This window comes from Erinaceus europaeus, chromosome 4 (genome assembly GCF_950295315.1).
Source record: "Erinaceus europaeus chromosome 4, mEriEur2.1, whole genome shotgun sequence".
Lineage (NCBI taxonomy): Eukaryota > Metazoa > Chordata > Mammalia > Eulipotyphla > Erinaceidae > Erinaceus > Erinaceus europaeus.
Genome location: NC_080165.1, coordinates 103,300,464 through 103,316,816, shown reverse-complemented (window position 1 = coordinate 103,316,816; position 16,353 = coordinate 103,300,464). Strand labels below are relative to the sequence as shown.

The 16,353-nt window shown below is 43.6% G+C and overlaps 2 long non-coding RNA genes across 3 annotated transcripts; one reads left to right on the top strand and one right to left on the bottom strand.

The window, feature by feature from the left end:
- Positions 1-9,737: 9,737 nt before the first annotated feature.
- LOC132538130 (uncharacterized) lies at positions 9,738-12,958 on the bottom strand. Of its 2 annotated transcripts, none has more exons than XR_009549559.1 (3): positions 12,709-12,958; positions 11,999-12,160; positions 9,738-11,267 (listed from the first exon to the last, which is right to left on the bottom strand). It is a non-coding gene; the product is annotated as an uncharacterized LOC132538130 (long non-coding RNA). The 2 variants fall into 2 exon arrangements; XR_009549558.1 differs by having other exon boundaries at positions 12,798-12,958.
- Positions 12,734-15,005, top strand: LOC132538131 (uncharacterized). The gene is made up of 3 exons (XR_009549560.1): positions 12,734-12,854; positions 13,268-13,433; positions 14,595-15,005. It is a non-coding gene; the product is annotated as an uncharacterized LOC132538131 (long non-coding RNA).
- The last annotated feature ends 1,348 nt before the right edge of the window (positions 15,006-16,353 follow it).

Genomic DNA, 16,353 nt, shown 5'->3' with positions numbered 1-16,353 from the left:
TGACTTATTTCACTTAACATGATTTTTTCAAGGTCCATCCAAGATCGGCTGAAAATGGTGAAGTCACCATTTTTTATAGCTGAGTAGTATTCCACTGTATATATATACCACAATTTGTTCAGCCACTCATCTGTTGTTGGACACCTGGGTTGCTTCCAGGTTTTGGCTATTACAAATTGTGCTGCTAAGAACATATGTGTACACAGATCTTTTTGTAAGGGTGTGTTGAGTTCCTTAGGATATATCCCCAGGAGAGGGATTGCAGGATCATAGGGTAGGTCCATTTCTAGCCTTCTAAGAGTTCACCAGACTGCTATTCACAGAGGCTGGACCAATTTACATTCCCAACAGCAGTGTAGGAGGGTTCCTTTGACCCCACAACCTCTCCAGCATTTGCTGCTATTACCTTTTCTGAAGTATGACATTCTCACAGGAGTGAAGTGATATCTCTTTGTTGTCTTTATTTGCATTTCTCTGACAATCAGAGACTTGGAGCATTTTTTCATGTGTTTCTCGGCCTTTGAGATCTCTTCTGTGGTGAATATTCTGTCCATATCCTCCCCCAATTTTTGGATGGGTTATTTGTTGTCTTGTTGTTGAGATTTGTAAGTTCTTTATATATTCTGGTTATTAGCCTCTTATCTGATGTATGGCATATAAAGAACTTCTCCTATTCTGTGAGGGGTCTCTTTGTTTGGGTAGTAGTTTCTTTAGCTGTCAGAAGCTTTTTAATTTTATGTAGTCCCATAGGCTTATGCTTGCCTTAGTCTTCTTTGTAATTGGATTCGTTTCATTGAAGATGTCTTTAAAATTTATGCAGAAAAGAGTTCTGCCAATATTTTCCTCTAATTATCTGATAGTTTGTGGTCTAACATCTGTTGTTAAAATTTCGGAGGCTCTTGCCGGGCTGGCTTGCTTCACGGCGGGTAACAGAGACGCGGAGACAACGGCTGGGCAGGGAAGCTGTATTTCTTTATTCAGGAACAACGATTCACAAACTAAGACAAACTAATCACCAAACAGAACTCTGCTGTCTCTTTGCGGCGGCGCAAGCACTCTTTCCTTTTCTGTAACTCGGGAACTCTCCAACTCTCGAACTCAGGAACCCTCTCACTCTGGAACTCAGGAACCCAGGAACTCTCCAACTCTGGCACTCTCGAACTCAGGAACCCTCCCTTAGTTTTCTCTGGGGCGGGGCCAAGCGGGCCCGCGAAATTAGCAGGCCTGATCCAATTCTCTTGGCGGGGGGGGGGGGGGGGGGGAGGGCTAGGACAAACCAATGTAAAGCATACGACAAACATCCAAGTCCTTAATCCACTTGGAATTTACTTTTGTATTTGGTGAAATATAGTGGTTCAGTTTCATTCTTCTGCATGTTTCAACCCATTTTTTCCAACACCATTTGCTGAAGAGACTCTGCTTTCCCCATCTAATAGTCTGGGCAACTTTGTCAAAGATTAGATGTCCATAGGTGTGGGGAGTAAATTAACTATTGATACAAACAACAACGAGAATGAATCTTCAGAGAATAATGCAAAGTTTAAAAATAAAAAAGCCAATCCCCAAAAGTTACATAGCATTGTTAAAATTGTAGAAGTGAAATGGAAAAATGGTCTTCAAGGAAGGGCAGGATTGAAGAAGTAAGTGTGGTTATAAAGAAAAGAAAGAAGAGCCCTTGCAGTGATTGAAATGAATCATTTTCAACATTCCAGTTATAATACTGAACTATCTATAGTGAAGTAGGTAATTTATCAGTGTTGGAAAAAGGATACAAAGGAAATCTGTGGCATATCAATTCTTACAACTACATTAGAATATTGTCTTTTTATTTATTCAAGCGATCAGTGGTTTACAGTAAATACAGTAAAAACTGCTGGTAAATGTGTAAATTTTCCATTTTATGTAAAATATTCTCAAACACACACCCTTTCCCCATGCCTAGGTCCTCCACCACCACACATCAGGACCCGAAAACCCTTTCCCACCCCAGATTCCTTTACTTTGATGCAGTACACCAAACCCAGTCCAAGTTCTGCTTTGTGTTTTCCCTTCTGTTCTTATTTCTCAATTTCTGTCTATGAGTGAGATCATCCCATATTCACCTTTCTCTTTCTGGCTTACCTCACTTAACATGATTCAACTCCATCCAAAATGAGGTGAAGAAGGAAACGTCATCATTCTTTAAGAGTAGTATTCTATTATGTATACACACCACAACTTTCTCAGCCACTCATCTGTTGTACAGTTGGATTGCTTCCAGGTTTTGGCTATTACAAATTGTGCTGCTATGAACATAGGTATACACAGATCTTTTTGGATTCATGTATTTGATTCCTTAGGCAATTCCCAGGTCATAGGGTAGGTCCATTTCTAGCCTTCTGAGAGTGAAGCTATTTTCTTTTTTTTTTTTTTAATATGTATTTGTTTCCTTTTGTTGTCCTTGTTGTTTTATTGTTGTTGATGTTATTGATGTCGTCGTTGTTGGATAAGACAGAGAGAAATGGAGAGAGATGGAGAAGGCAGAGAGGGGGAGAGAAAGAGTCACTTTTGAAGCGACTCCCCTGCAGGTGGGGAGTCAAGGGGCTGGAACCAGGATCCTTTCACTGGTCCTTGCGCTTTGCGCCACCTGCACTTAACCCTCTATGCTACAGCACGACTCCCCGAAGCTATTTTCTTAAAATAAAAAAATGTTCAATTTGGAAGTTTGTGTTAGGTTACCACTTAATCAAACGATAATAGCTTTATTCTTAACTAATATATACATTCATGCATGATATTAGTCGCTATTAGATCTGAGCCAGAAGCTGTGTCCATTCTATTCTTGTTTTTAGTTTTTATAGAACTAATGCTGGGAAACTTGCTTTACGTAAATAAGTGAGATCAAGGTTTATTATAGAAATATGATTTAACTCTCTGAACTCTTTCCAAGTTCTTTGCCAAAAATAACACACTGCCCTATCACCAGGAATTATTTTTAATAATCTCTCAGCTGACAGCTCCATTAGGTCCTCCTCTCTGATATCATTGGAAGCAAAGAAGCCGAAAACATCTGTCTTACGAATCTCTGTTTCCCAGGCTTTGTGGTCATTAACTTTCTCTGTTTCTGAGAAGACAAGATGAACTTGCTTAATCAGGACTTATCAAATTGTTATTAACTGCTTTGTTTTTCTAGAGACATCTTCTATTTTGACACACTTGGGAAGTTTACAAAAAAATTGAAATATTGTTTACATTCATCCAGATTTTTCAAAATATTTTGTAAAAGCAGTTTATATTGTCATATACCTTAGTTCTACTGTTTTCAAACTTATATAAAGCTACGAAAAGAGCAGTCAATTTATGAATAGCATACAAAGTAATCTAATCTCTGAGACCAATCACACTGTAAAATGTGCATTAGAGCAAAATAAAATAATCAAAATAAAAATAGCACTTAGTCTTCATTTTTCTTTTAAAAACTATTTCATTTACTATGTATTGGATAGAGACAGAGATCTATCAAGAGGGAAGGAAGAGAAAGAGAGAGAGAGAGAGAAACCTGCACACCTTCTTCTCCCTTTGTGAAACTTTCCCCTGATAGGTATGGACCAGGGGCTTAAACCCAGGTCCTGGCACATGGTGACATGTGTATTCAACCTTATGCTCCACTCTTTGACCCCTTAGTCTTCAATTTTTTCAGTCCAACTCAATGTCTCTATGACACCCTAGCTCTAAGGTGATGATAGATAGATAGATAGGTGCATAGGTAGGAAGATAAATATATGACAGTTTTAAATCTTACCATGAATTTTGTCATCTGGATTAAATAAGACACTGCCACCCTTTTGCATTACCTACCTTTGCTCACTTTATTTTAACACTTGATCTTCCTAGGAAGGTCATGATGGCAATACACTTTTTGATAGTCAGTGGGTGATGGACAGGAAGATTAAATAATACAAATTCTCATGTTTACTGCCTCATTATCTTCAATATATTCAAATTCAAAATATTTCCCAAACAAACCAAACTATTGTGTTCGAGTATCATCCTTTTCCCTTAATAGAAATGTATATAAAAGTGGGGAAAGGATAGTTTTGTGATATATTCAGTTGTACTTTGAAGCTGTTGGTATGCTTCTAAAGACCTTCTGTTTTGATCATCATGTTAGGTTCGCTTGTATTACTTACGATATAGTCTATTTACATAATCACTGTTTTACCTGGGTCCCGCCCTGCCTGCAGGGTATTGGTTTAATTCCCACTGGTTAGATGGAAGCTTTCTATGTTCTGTTCCTGCTCTTTTTTGCTCCGCCCCCTCTCCTAGTCATTTGCTTTCTTTGCCACTTCCGGTGAAGAGATGCATAAAAGGTGATGTATCTGATTAATAAACGAGATACTGCTTCCCAACTCAGCCATGAGTCCCTGGTCGTCTCTCTACCGCCCGTGAAGCTAGCCTGGCCCAGCATGAAGCCATAATTTTTTTTACAGTTGATCTAATGTGCCATAATAATTCTGTGGATATGTGAAAATGATTTATTTTGTTCTATATTTTTAAACTTTGTTTCATTCATACATATGACAGAGAGTTTCACATGATACAGAGTGAGAGAGAAGAGCTAGAGTACCACTCTAATGCTACCCAAAGGAGCAAACTGGGAACCTTGAGCAGGCAAGTCCAAAGTTCTGCCAGTTGAGTCACTTCCCCAGCTACAAGAGAGTAATTTTTTTTTGCTTTTTTTTTTTTTTTTACAGTGGTTAAAGTGCTGAGAAGAATCAGGCAAGACTAGAGAGTTGGCCTGCGCACACACACACACACACACACACACACACACACCATGCCCCCAAATAGAAATGGGACAAGGATCTATAGATTTATACCCTGAAGCAATCCATGCCTGATTATCCTTTGGGAGGTTTTTGCCACTTTGGGGACACTCACATTCCAGTTGGAGAACAACTATTCTACTGTCTCCTTGCAACCCACATGAATAAGCAGGAATATGAAGACCAAGAATATCTTTTGGACATAGTAAACACTTCACCTGCCATTTCACCAATGTTTAAGCCCTAACCAAAGAACATATCTATTCAGGCAACAAGAGCTGAAACAAACACTTATTGCAGTGGTGAGGAAACAAAGTCAAATGTCTTCAGGATTTAAGTAGCCCATGACCAAAGGCCAGAGACCAGCCTATAGCCAAGCACGTTGTACATGAAATGTACATAAATATGTGACAAATAAGCTTATGTTTTTTCCTAGAGGAGAGAGTGGAGACTTTCTAGAGAAGTCAGAAATTTGGATTCCAGAGATTAGAGAAATTCTAGGAGAAGCTGCAACTGTTTCAGAGATTCAGAAATGGGAATAAATGAGATTCAACAGAATAAAGTCAGTAGACAGACGCCTTCCCCTTTTTTAAAGTCTACCATGATCTCTTGAGAAGCAGAAATGTTTTATCATCTTATTCTCTATAGGTAACACTTTGCTTTTGAGCCAGGTTTCTGCATCTAATGACTGGGGTGAAGTGGGTATAGAAAGAGAAGAAAGAAGGGAGAAAAATAATATGAAAGGGTTGGAATACTACTATGCAATAAATAAAATGATTTTTGTATTGTTTGGGACAAAATGAATGGAATTGGAAGCAAGTAAATGAAGTATAGAGATGAAGGAAACTACTTGATGGTTTTGCTCATATGCAGAATACAGAGGACTAAACCAAAGGAACTTGTAAAAATAATGCAGCCAAAGTGGTTTCCAGATTTTGTCAGAACTATGGTGGTTATTCAGGGATGGGGAACAGACAGGATCGTGGTGGAAGACGCAGTGACTTACACCATGGGTAGACGTGAATTATACCTCTGAAATCTTATAATTTTGGGAGACACTATTAAATTGCTAATGAAATTTTTAAATAATGTTTATAGCATTATTATTTATATTAGCCAAAAAGTGAAAAGTCATAAATGTCTATCAACTTATAAAGCTATTTTTTAATTTAAAAATAAAATGAAATCATCAAAAAGAAAGAGAGTACAGAGGAGAAGAGAGTATGGGAAAGGAGGGAGGACAGTAGAGATCAAGAAAAAGAAAAAAAGAGAAGAAAAGAAAGAAGGATGGGTGGATGAAAGGAAACTAACCAATTTGTCATCTTCTTGGAATTAGAGCTTCTGCACTAGACGGTCATCAAAGGGGTTAATTTATACTAAAGTGTTAATGACATATAAGAGTTATACCCGTAAAGAGCTCACTTAGGTCAAAGGCTCTGTGACATGCCGTCTAAATTAGGGAGTCAACAGTTAAAAGTATAAAGAAAAAAATGAAAGAAAAGAGGGTGTGGGGGTATGGGGGGGGGGACAGTTCCCATCACTCAGATCATCCAATCAGGAAACTCCATGCAGTCTCAATAGCTCCATCACACCAATAGGACTAGTAGATTCCACCTGCCAGTAGATGGCGGTCTTCATATTAACTGATAATTCCTTGGAGCAGCCCTTCTTTCCACCAAACTCTACTTGTAGAGTTGGCTGACTGAAAGCATAGATGCTTTAAGAAGCTGCCCCCACACAGTCTGAGCTAGAGAGTCTTCAGTGAAATCACCACCTGCTGAAAATCCCCTCCCTCTCAGCCCCCACCATTTGTGTCTAAAGTTCAAATTCATCCTACCTTTTGGGGGAGTGGCAGGCAGGAAGGTACAGGAAGATTAGTCATTAACACTGTAGCAGGAACTAGTTTGCCTTATTAACTTGGGAGAGAAAGAAAATGAATCACAAAAGACTGGCCAAGTCTTCAAAGAGAATCTGTACAGCTTTGGTAGTTGTTTAGGTAGAAAATTTTATGTGTGAGCTTGAACAGCATGTAGGCACTAGGCATCTGGAATATATATATATAATAAAAAGTTGGGGAAAAAAAAGGCAATAGGTCAGCAAGGTCTGTTTGCCTACAATCAGATCTCTACTCTCCTCCCCAGGAAACACTGCTTCTTTCAGTTTCTAATCTACCATGAAGAGCAGAGACCTAATGGTTTCACTGAACTGCCCATGCAGTCCAACACCTTGGTCAGAACAGAAGTCAAAGATTCCTTGTTACTCTGTGTTCTGATGTCCAAGACACTGTCCTCTGTTTTTGTCACTAGGATGGTCTGAGAAGTGAGGACACTTCAACAAAAGAGTAAATAATTATTCAGAAAGGGACCAAGGAGGTGAAGAGTTTGAAATGGAGGCAGTGTCTGACTCATGGGAAGTTAATGAAGAGAAATCTCACATCTAACTAGTCAGCCATTGAAGACTCAATGGGCCTGTGGAACATGCTAGAACATTTTGTGTAGGTCTGGAGGTAGAACCACACTTAGGAAAAGCTAGATCACCATGTGGCATAAGGAAAAACCTCACTGTGTCACAGCCATCTGAAGACAGATCCATGATGAGTATGGTGAGAATAGCTCACACTGACTGATCATATGACTGATGTCATTTTATCCTCCCAGCATTCCCTCAAAGTGAGTGTTTTTGTTAACATCACCCCTTTACAGATGAGGAAACAGGAAACAGAAGAATTTGCTGTCAGGCCCAGAAAGAACCTGAGCAAGGCTGCCTGCACATAAGCAAGGAAGCAGAATTGGGAAAGTCAAAGAGGAGACTCAGGCCATTCTATGATCTCAAAGCTCTTCCTAACCTTTAGGGTAGTGGATTCCTTTGTTTAACAAATATGCATGGAGCAGCCTAGGAACTGAGAGATTAGGTTACTAAAGGGAAGAGCAGGAGGCTGGGGATAAGAGGAGGGGAAGGAAGTGAACAGTTCCTCATGTATTTATTGATCATAGGTTCACATCATTGTCTAAATTTCAGGAATGCTTTTTTATGTCTCTTCAAAACATCAAGTCCACTGCCAAAGTATTGACATTCCTCCTTCACATGGACTGGACACCCTTTGTGCCCTATATGCCTCCCCATCCTGTGCCCCTTTTTCTCAGTAACCAAAGCAATTCTGCCTCACAGAACTTTGGTGGTGGGAGTAGTATAGAACTATATCCCTACTTCAGACTGTGTCCAGAGATTTCAGCCCCCAGGTTCCAGATGCCATCAGATGCCGGCCAGGCTTCCCTGGACTGAAGACCCCACCAGTGCGTCCTGGAGCTCAGCTTCCCTAGAGACCCACCCTACTAGGGAAAGAGAGAGGCAGACTGGGAGTATGGATCAACCAGTCAATGCCCATGTTCAGAGGGGAAGCCAGACCTCCCACCTTCTGCAACCCACAACGACCCTGGGTCCATGCTCCCAGAGGGATAGAGAGTGGGAAAACTATTGGGGAGGGGATGGGATATGGAGATTGGGTGGTGGGAATTGTGTGGAGTTGTACCCCCCCATCCTATGATTTTGTTAATGTCTCCTTTCTTAAATAAATAAATTAATTAAAAAAAAAAGAACTATATCCCTATGATTTTATAACACTGTAAGTCACTATTAAATCACTAATAAAAAATACAAAAAAGAGAAGGGTGGGTCACCTGGTTAAGCGCTCACAGTGTTAATCACATGACCTAAATTGAGACAAAATGGTTAATGAGCAGGAATCAAAAAGTAGGATTAGAGCAGATAAGAGTATTATCTGCAAGGACTTGTGCAATGACCCGGATTCAAGCTCCCCCACCTACAGCAGGGAATCTTCATGAGTGGTGAAGCAGATCTGCAAGTGTCTATCTTTCTCTCTCCTTCTCCATCTCCCCCTCCCCTCTCAATTTCTCTCTGTCCTATCAAATAAAATAGAAAAAGAAAAAAATTAAAAAGGAAAAAATGCTGCCAGAAGTAGTGGATTTGTAGTGCTGGTACTGAGTCCCAACGATAACCCTGGAGGGGAAAAATTAAAAAGTAACCAGCTGAAAGACTCCCTACAAAGGGCTTGAACCCTGCTCCACTTTTGATGTCCTCTCAAGGACATCAAAGTTAAGGAAAGTCTAAGGGAATACCGGGCTGGGTAGTGGTGTGCCAGGTAAATTGTACATGGACCCAGGGCCAAGCTCCCAGTTCCCACCTGTTTCAAAGAGAAAACTTCATGAGCAGTGAAACAGGGTTGCAGGCGTCTTTCTCTCTCCCTCTATTTCCCCTTCTCTCTCAATGTCTCTCCATCTCCATCCACAAAGTAAATAAAATGTTTAAAGAAAAAAAAACCTATAATAAACTGCCATAGCTAAGAAAAACTAAAGATATGGTTAAATATTTGGATGTTGGAAAAGTCATGATGCATTTTCCTATGTTTTTTCTATGCAAAAATGCACCATGACTTTTCTGACAGCCCAAAAATACAAGGTTCTGCCTTTGGTGAAATCTTAGAAAAGAGAATAAACACTCGGTAGAAGTCAGTTAAATTTATGTATCTATTTTTTAAACTTTATTTATTTTTTCCCTTTTGTTGCCCTTGTTGTTTATCATCATTGTTGTTGTTGTTATTGCTATCGTTGTTGTTGGATAGGACAGAGAGAGGAGGGGAAGACAGAGGGAGGAAGAGAGAAAGATAGACACCTGCTAACCTGCTTCACTGCCTGTGAAGTGAACCTCCTGCAGGTGGGGGGCCGGGCGGGGGCTCAAACTGGGACTGTGCCGCTGCCTGGTTCCCAAAATTTAAATAAAATACAGACTCTTATTATTGACCTGGGAGATGGTGCAGTGGATAAAGTGTTGGAGTCTCAAGCATGTGGTTCTGAGTTCTAACACTTATATCACATATACCAGAGTTATGCTCTGGCTGGCTCTCTCTCTCCCCCCCCTCCTGCTTTCAAATAAATAGATAAAGAAATCTTAAAAGAAATAACTTCCTTCTTTCTAAATGTTCACAAGGCAGTGCCCACTCATACCAAGTCTTGTGTATATTTTCAAAGGAACATAAAGCCCAGAAGAAGATAGAAGTCTGGCTTGAGACCAGGACATTCTCATTCACCAGCCACTCGCCATTCTGGTCAACACTCTCGCTGACATTTGAGCTGGACCAGTGCAGACTAAGGGCTCATGTGCACTCTCCCATAATCCAGTGCAGTAACAGTGAGCTATAGCCCCGTGTCCACCTCCCACACTGCCCAGTTCCTTCCCTCACCATCCAAGAGGAAGGTGTGAGACAGAGAATATTGGTGTGAAGGACAGAGAATGCTCAGCAACAGCTAAAGCCCAAAAAGATGGAAGTTCATTCTCCGAAGATAAAAATACCTCAACTCAGATAATTATGCTCAATGTATAGAAAAGTGAAGAATGGATGTAGGGCATGGATAGACAGCATAATGACTATGCAGAGACTCTCATCCCTAAGGCTCCAAAGTCCTCAAGGTTCAATCCCCTGCACCTAAACCAGAGGTGAGCAGTATTCTGGTTAAAAAAAAAAAAACAAAAACATGCATGTATATGTCCTGTAGACCCGGTGAATGATGATGCTAACTCTTGTTTCTCCATTGTCCAAGTAGAATACAAAATCCTTAAAGTCAGGGACCATGAACTTGCTGTTCTTAGCATAGTCTCAATACCTACGACCCCTAGCACTTGACAAATAATTGATGAAGGAATGCCAGAGATGAGCAGAGACTGAGAAGTCCAAGGGGGGGGGGGAAGATTCCAAAGGAAAGGAAATCTGAACTGGCCTTGGAAGGATTAGCAGAGTTTAGCTATCATCATCCTCTTAATCTCATAATTCCATGAGATCTGATATTAATAATAAAGAGTTAATGTTTACTGAATATTTAACATGTGTGGGGCTTTTTCTGGGGGGGGAAGGGGGAATACTTCACAACCCAGTTTTAGAGGCCAGAGAATATACTCAGGCTAGCCTGTCCGTCAACCTGAGACAATTCTCTGCCTTTGATGAAAACTGATTTTGACACATTCTTGTGGTGGCCATCAACCATTGTTCCAGTGATCCTCTGAGCAGCTGTGGTCCAGAGGAAATTCCTTCCACCTGCTATTTAAGCAGCTGCTGAGGTAACAGAGACCACCCCCAGGGCTCCAGCTATCAACAGTTGCTGGATGCATGGAAATTATGCTACTCAGCTAGTCCAGCAGATGAGAACAGTGGGAGTGGACCTGGTGTGGACTGTTTGATAAGCCCAACATGGAGGAAATCCTCTAACCAGGCAGCACAACCCAAGCAAGAAGTCTTCTCTAGAACGAAGGCAAGAGCCTGTCTATTCAGTTCTTACAGTCAGATACCATAAGGGTTTCAACATTCAGTGCTGATGTGTGGACTATAGGAGCTAGACAGTGTCCTGGAGATTCTTCAGCCTGTGTCTCTCGGTTGAAGGATGAGCCTCTCACCTGATGGAACCCAGAGGGACATTCCATTACCACAGATCACATGGCCAGCTGGAGGCAGCAAGAGCCAACCTTCTTAACTCAAGGATCTTCAGCATGGTCATTACTCTGCTATCCCTTTATTTTAAATAAGCCTTGGCAATAAGATAAGTAGTAGTTCTGTTGGCTCCTGAAAGTATGTTTGTTTTTCAAATAGCAGAAAAAGTATGCTACAAATTAATAATATGGGGGCCGGGTGATGGTGCACCTGGTTAACAAGGACACAGGTTCAAGCCCCTGGTCCCCACCTGCAGGGAGAAAGCTTTGCAAGTAGTGAAGCTGGGCTGCAGGTGTCTCTCTGTCTCTTTCCCTCTTTCTTCCCCTCCCCTCTCAATTTGTCTCTACCTAACAATAAAAAAAGATAAAAATGTTTTTTTAGTTAGTAATGTGTTATCATTACCAATGTCATCACTCCTCAAGTGATACTATGTCAAACTTAAGGGTCTTTATTTAATGCCATAAAAAACCTGCAGGGGGTGGGGGTGATACTAATCAGAAGAGGCATAAGGCTACTGAGTAGACATTGGGAAGGACTCTTCACAAGTGAAGAAACAGTTCTGCGGGTGTCTCTCTGTCTCTCTCCTCTATTTCCCTCTCCCCTCTCAATTTCTGTCAAAGGAAACATATATATATATATATATATATTATTTAAAAGAGAGAAAGAGACTGAGAGGAAAACCAGCTAAATAGCTCACCTGGAGAATGCGCCAGCTCCATCATGCACTCACCAGGGTCACGCCTGACCCCTGTGCACTGGAGGAAACTTGAGTGCTGGAAGACGAGATACATTCACCTCGGTCTCTTTCTCTGTCTTTTTCTCAGGAGAAAAAAAAAATCAGCCAGTAGTGGTGGAACCCCTGAAATAACAAAAGGTTAAAAAAATTAAGCAGGACCGGGCAGTGGTACACCTGGTTGTTACCACACATAAGGACCAGGGTTCAAGCCCCACTCCCTTCCCACATGCAGAGGGGGAAGCTTCGTGAGCAATGAAGCATGTCTACAGGTGTCTCTCTGTCTCTCTCCCCTCCCCTTTCTCGACTTCTGTCTCTATCCAATAAGTAAATAAAATACTAAGGGGGGGGGGAGAGCAAAAAGAAAGAAAAAGGAAGGGAGAGAGAAGAGAGGTGGGGAGAGGGGGAAAGAGAGAGAGAGAGAGAGAAAGAGATATCACAACTCCTCAGCTGAGGTTAGGTTGGGGGAGGTAAATGAGATCCAGTGGCCTAGTCACTGAGGGTACCCTGGAGTACAATTCTTTCTCTCCACCCCCTCCACCCCCACCCCCCACCACCCCCCCCACACACCCACTCTGGGGTTTCAGGGAAGCAGAGGAGGGTGAGAAGACTGTGGGCAGCTTTACACAGGGGTAGATGCCAGAGCCCAACTCCATGGAAGGAGATCCCGTCACCGGGTCCTGAGGCTGCTGTGCTGGGGTCACCACAAGCCACACTCGCCTGCTCCCCACCTCTCTGTGACAGGGGCTCAGGACCAACTGACCTAGCTCAGCTGCAGTTCCTAGAAAGTCCAGCGGAGTCCGGCTGTCATTCCTTTGCCGTGAGTAACCAGCCCCAACAAAGCCCGCTGGTATTTCCGAGGCCCTTCCCCGGGAGGAAGCTGCAGGCGCTGGAGAGCCAGCAACACCCCCCCCCCCCCCCCCCCCCCCCGCCTTTGCCTCCCAGAGCCTTGGCCCGGATCTAGCCTCCCCGGAAAGGCGCCTGGCCCGGAAGTCGAGGACACTCTGTGAAGGTCGCCTCACTCTCGCCCCTGCCTCTGGACCAAATATGAAAAGACGGGGTGGGGGCGGATGCTTCCAGGGAGCCCATTTCAGTCATTTGAATGTGTAGACCTGGAAAAGTCTCCTTGTTCTTCCTGGGGGGGGGGGGGGGCGGAGAAGGGTAGAGAACAACTCAGACCCTCCTGCTGTTTCTGCAGCCCCATCTTCCCCCTCTCCCCCATGCCCATTTCAGGCCTCCTGAGCCAGGAATGGACAGCCTGCTGCAGGCGCCACTCCCCGAGCTCATTGCTGCAAGAGCTCTGGCTGTCTCTCCTACTTCCTTCAGAAAATGAGCTTCCCCTGGCTCAGGAAGGCTTCATTGAGGAGCCTGGGTCTGAATCAGCACCCTGCTTTCACAAGTAAGGAAACTGAGGCACAGCAAATGGCAGCGATGTGCTCAAGATTCCCTTCCCCTCCCCCATCTGGATGAATGTTCTGGAACCTTTAGGCCAGGCTGATAGCCAAGGACAGCAGGTTCAGTGGTTCCCCACCTGCTCTCCAGTCCACTCGAACTGGAGAGGAGAGGATGCACCTCCCAGACCTGGAAGCAGGACTCACTCTCCACCACCACCACCCCAAAAAACAGGGCTGTTTCTACAGTGGCTGAAACTCCCAAGGCAGGGCCAGGTGGTGGCAGACTTAGTAGAACATACATATCACCATGCACAAGGTCCAGGGTTCAAATCCCAGGAGTCCACCTGCAGGAGGGCAGTTTCACAGGTGGTGAAACAAGTACTATGGGCATCTCTCTGTCTCTCTTCCTCTTTTTCACACCCTCAATTTCTCTCTGTCTTTATCCAAAACAAATAAATAAAATATTAAGGGGCTAGGCAGTGGTGCGCCTACACGTTACATATAGCATACACATTACAATGCATAAGAACCGGGCTCAAGCTCCCTGATTCTCGTCTGTGAGGGGAGGGGAGGAAGCTTCAGAAGCAGTGAAGCAGATCTGCAGGTATCTCTTCTCTGTCTTCCTCTGTATCTCTCTGTCTCACACCCTTTTTTTTTTAGCAAAAAAAAAAAAAAAAAGAAAAAGGCACTAAGAACAGTGGAGTTGTATAGGCTCTGAGTCCCAGCCATAAACCTAGTGGCAAAAATAAAACAAGAAAAAGAAGGAAGAGGGGGAAGAGGAGAAGGAAAGGACTATGCAAAGATATTCTCATGCCGAAACTCCAAAGTCCCAGGTTCAGTCCTCCACACCAACTGCAAGCCAGAGCTGAGCAGTGTGCCTTTCTCTGTATCTCTCTCATGTAAACAAACAGACGGGAAGGGAAGGGAAGGGAAGGGAAGGGAAGGGAAGGGAAGGGAAGGGAAGGGAAGGGAAGGGAAGGGAAGAAGAACTCTGCAAGTTCATTCTTTCTCTGAGCTGGGGTTTTTGAACTTCCCCAGGATGTAAGAAGCAGAACAGAGGTGAAGGAGGGGTGGGGGGAGGGGGACCCTAAGCTGGGAGACCTGTGAACAGCCTGACATCTTTATATTTTATTCATATTATTTCTAATTTGTTGCCTCCCCTGCAGATTAGGGAAGATCCTACAAGCACTCGCCTGTGGTTGGGGAAAGATCTCCACCCGCTTCCGCTGGGCCCGCAGCCAGCTGCCTGGGATGGTCAGAAGGTGAAGTGTGACTGCAGCTGAATGGGGCAGCGGAAGTGTGGCCAGGCTGAGCTCAGCCCATTCATGAAAAAGATCTCCTCTCACTTCCTACTGCCAGGAGCCAGGCGCGTGCAAGCATGTGTGTGTGTGTGTGTGTGTGTGTGTATACATATGTACACACATGGCCACTCATACTCTGTTGCTCTGTCTCATTTCTCCCTGCCCTTATTCTTCTGCTCTCTCTCTCTCCCTTCTTTCCACAAAAATGTAAAGTTCCTCCTCAGGAAACTACCAAAGAATGTGCAACTGGTTTGTGGTTTGCTAAAAAATAAATAAATAAAGAGGTATACATTTACATAAAGGCAGTACTCTCTCCCTCCTTCCATTTCTCTCTCTCTCTCTCTATTATAAAATGAAGCTGCAAGGGAGACAGCATAATGGCTCTGTAAAGGACTCTCATGCTCAAGGCTCTGAAGTCCCAGGTTCAATTCCTAGCACCACCATACGTCAGGGTGAGTAGTGCTCTCCAGTCTCTCTCTGTATCTTTCTGGAGTTTCTCACTAAAAAGAATAAAACAGGGCTGGGGAAGATAATAATGGTTATGCAAAAAGACTTGCATGCCTGAGGCACCAAAGGTCCCAGGTTCAATCCCCAGCACCACTATCAGCCAGAGCTAAGCAGTACTCTGGTTAGTTAATGAAGTTATTAATAAATGGATGAGAACACAGTTTCCAGCCTGCCCTCTGGTCCCAGGTCTATCTGTATTAACCTCCCCCCACCCCCCATACACTGCTCATCATCCAGCCTCCCTGGCTCAAGGTGGTAGTCAGCTTCCAACACAGACAAGCCCAACCAGAGATGGGGTAGTGGTCAAAGCTGGCCTATGGTTGTGGGGAGGGGGTGCTTTCTGAGGTTGAACCCAGGCCTTTCTGGAGGCAGAAAGACAGCTGCTGGAAGTTAGGCCACCGATGGGGGGGGGGGGGTTTGCTGCTCTGAGGCAGGATTCCCTAAGGCTGTGATAGCTCAGCTCCTGCAACCTCAGTTTCCCCATCTGTTCAGTGGGAAGGAGAGTCACAAGGGCTAGCCATCACTGAAACCCACACTAAGCGTTTGTTCAGGCAACACTGATATCCCGAGGACCTCTCCACTAGAGGCCAACTGTCACCTTTCCAGTGACACTGTAAGGACGCTACCAACTGCACTCCTGAGCCTTGTGGGAGAGATAGAGGCCCTTCCTCTGGAAGCAGAAACTGGAGTGACTACCAACTAGGGAAAAAAAAAAATCTGTGTCCACATGCTACCATGCACAAGGACCGGGTTAAAGCCCCCCCCACACCCCCGTCCCCACCTGCAGAGGAAAAGCCTATGAGCAGTGGAGCGGTGCTGCAAGACAGACACTCTCTCCCCACCCCATCTCTCTGTCTCTCTTTCTCTATTCCCCTTCGATTTCTCTCTGTCCTATCAAATAAAGTTTTAAAATTAAGAATTAAAAAAAAAAAAAGCAGTGCCCAGCTCAGCAAGATCATGCTGAACTCTGACTCACAAGATCACAAGAGCCCGGCAGCCACTCTCATGAGAAAGGAGCCACCTCTAGGGCAGGGGTTGGGCAAAGCTAAAGTCCCCTGAGTACAGTGATGAGTGGCTAGAGGAGGCCTCAGATGCGAAGCAACTTTTTAGTCGTGGC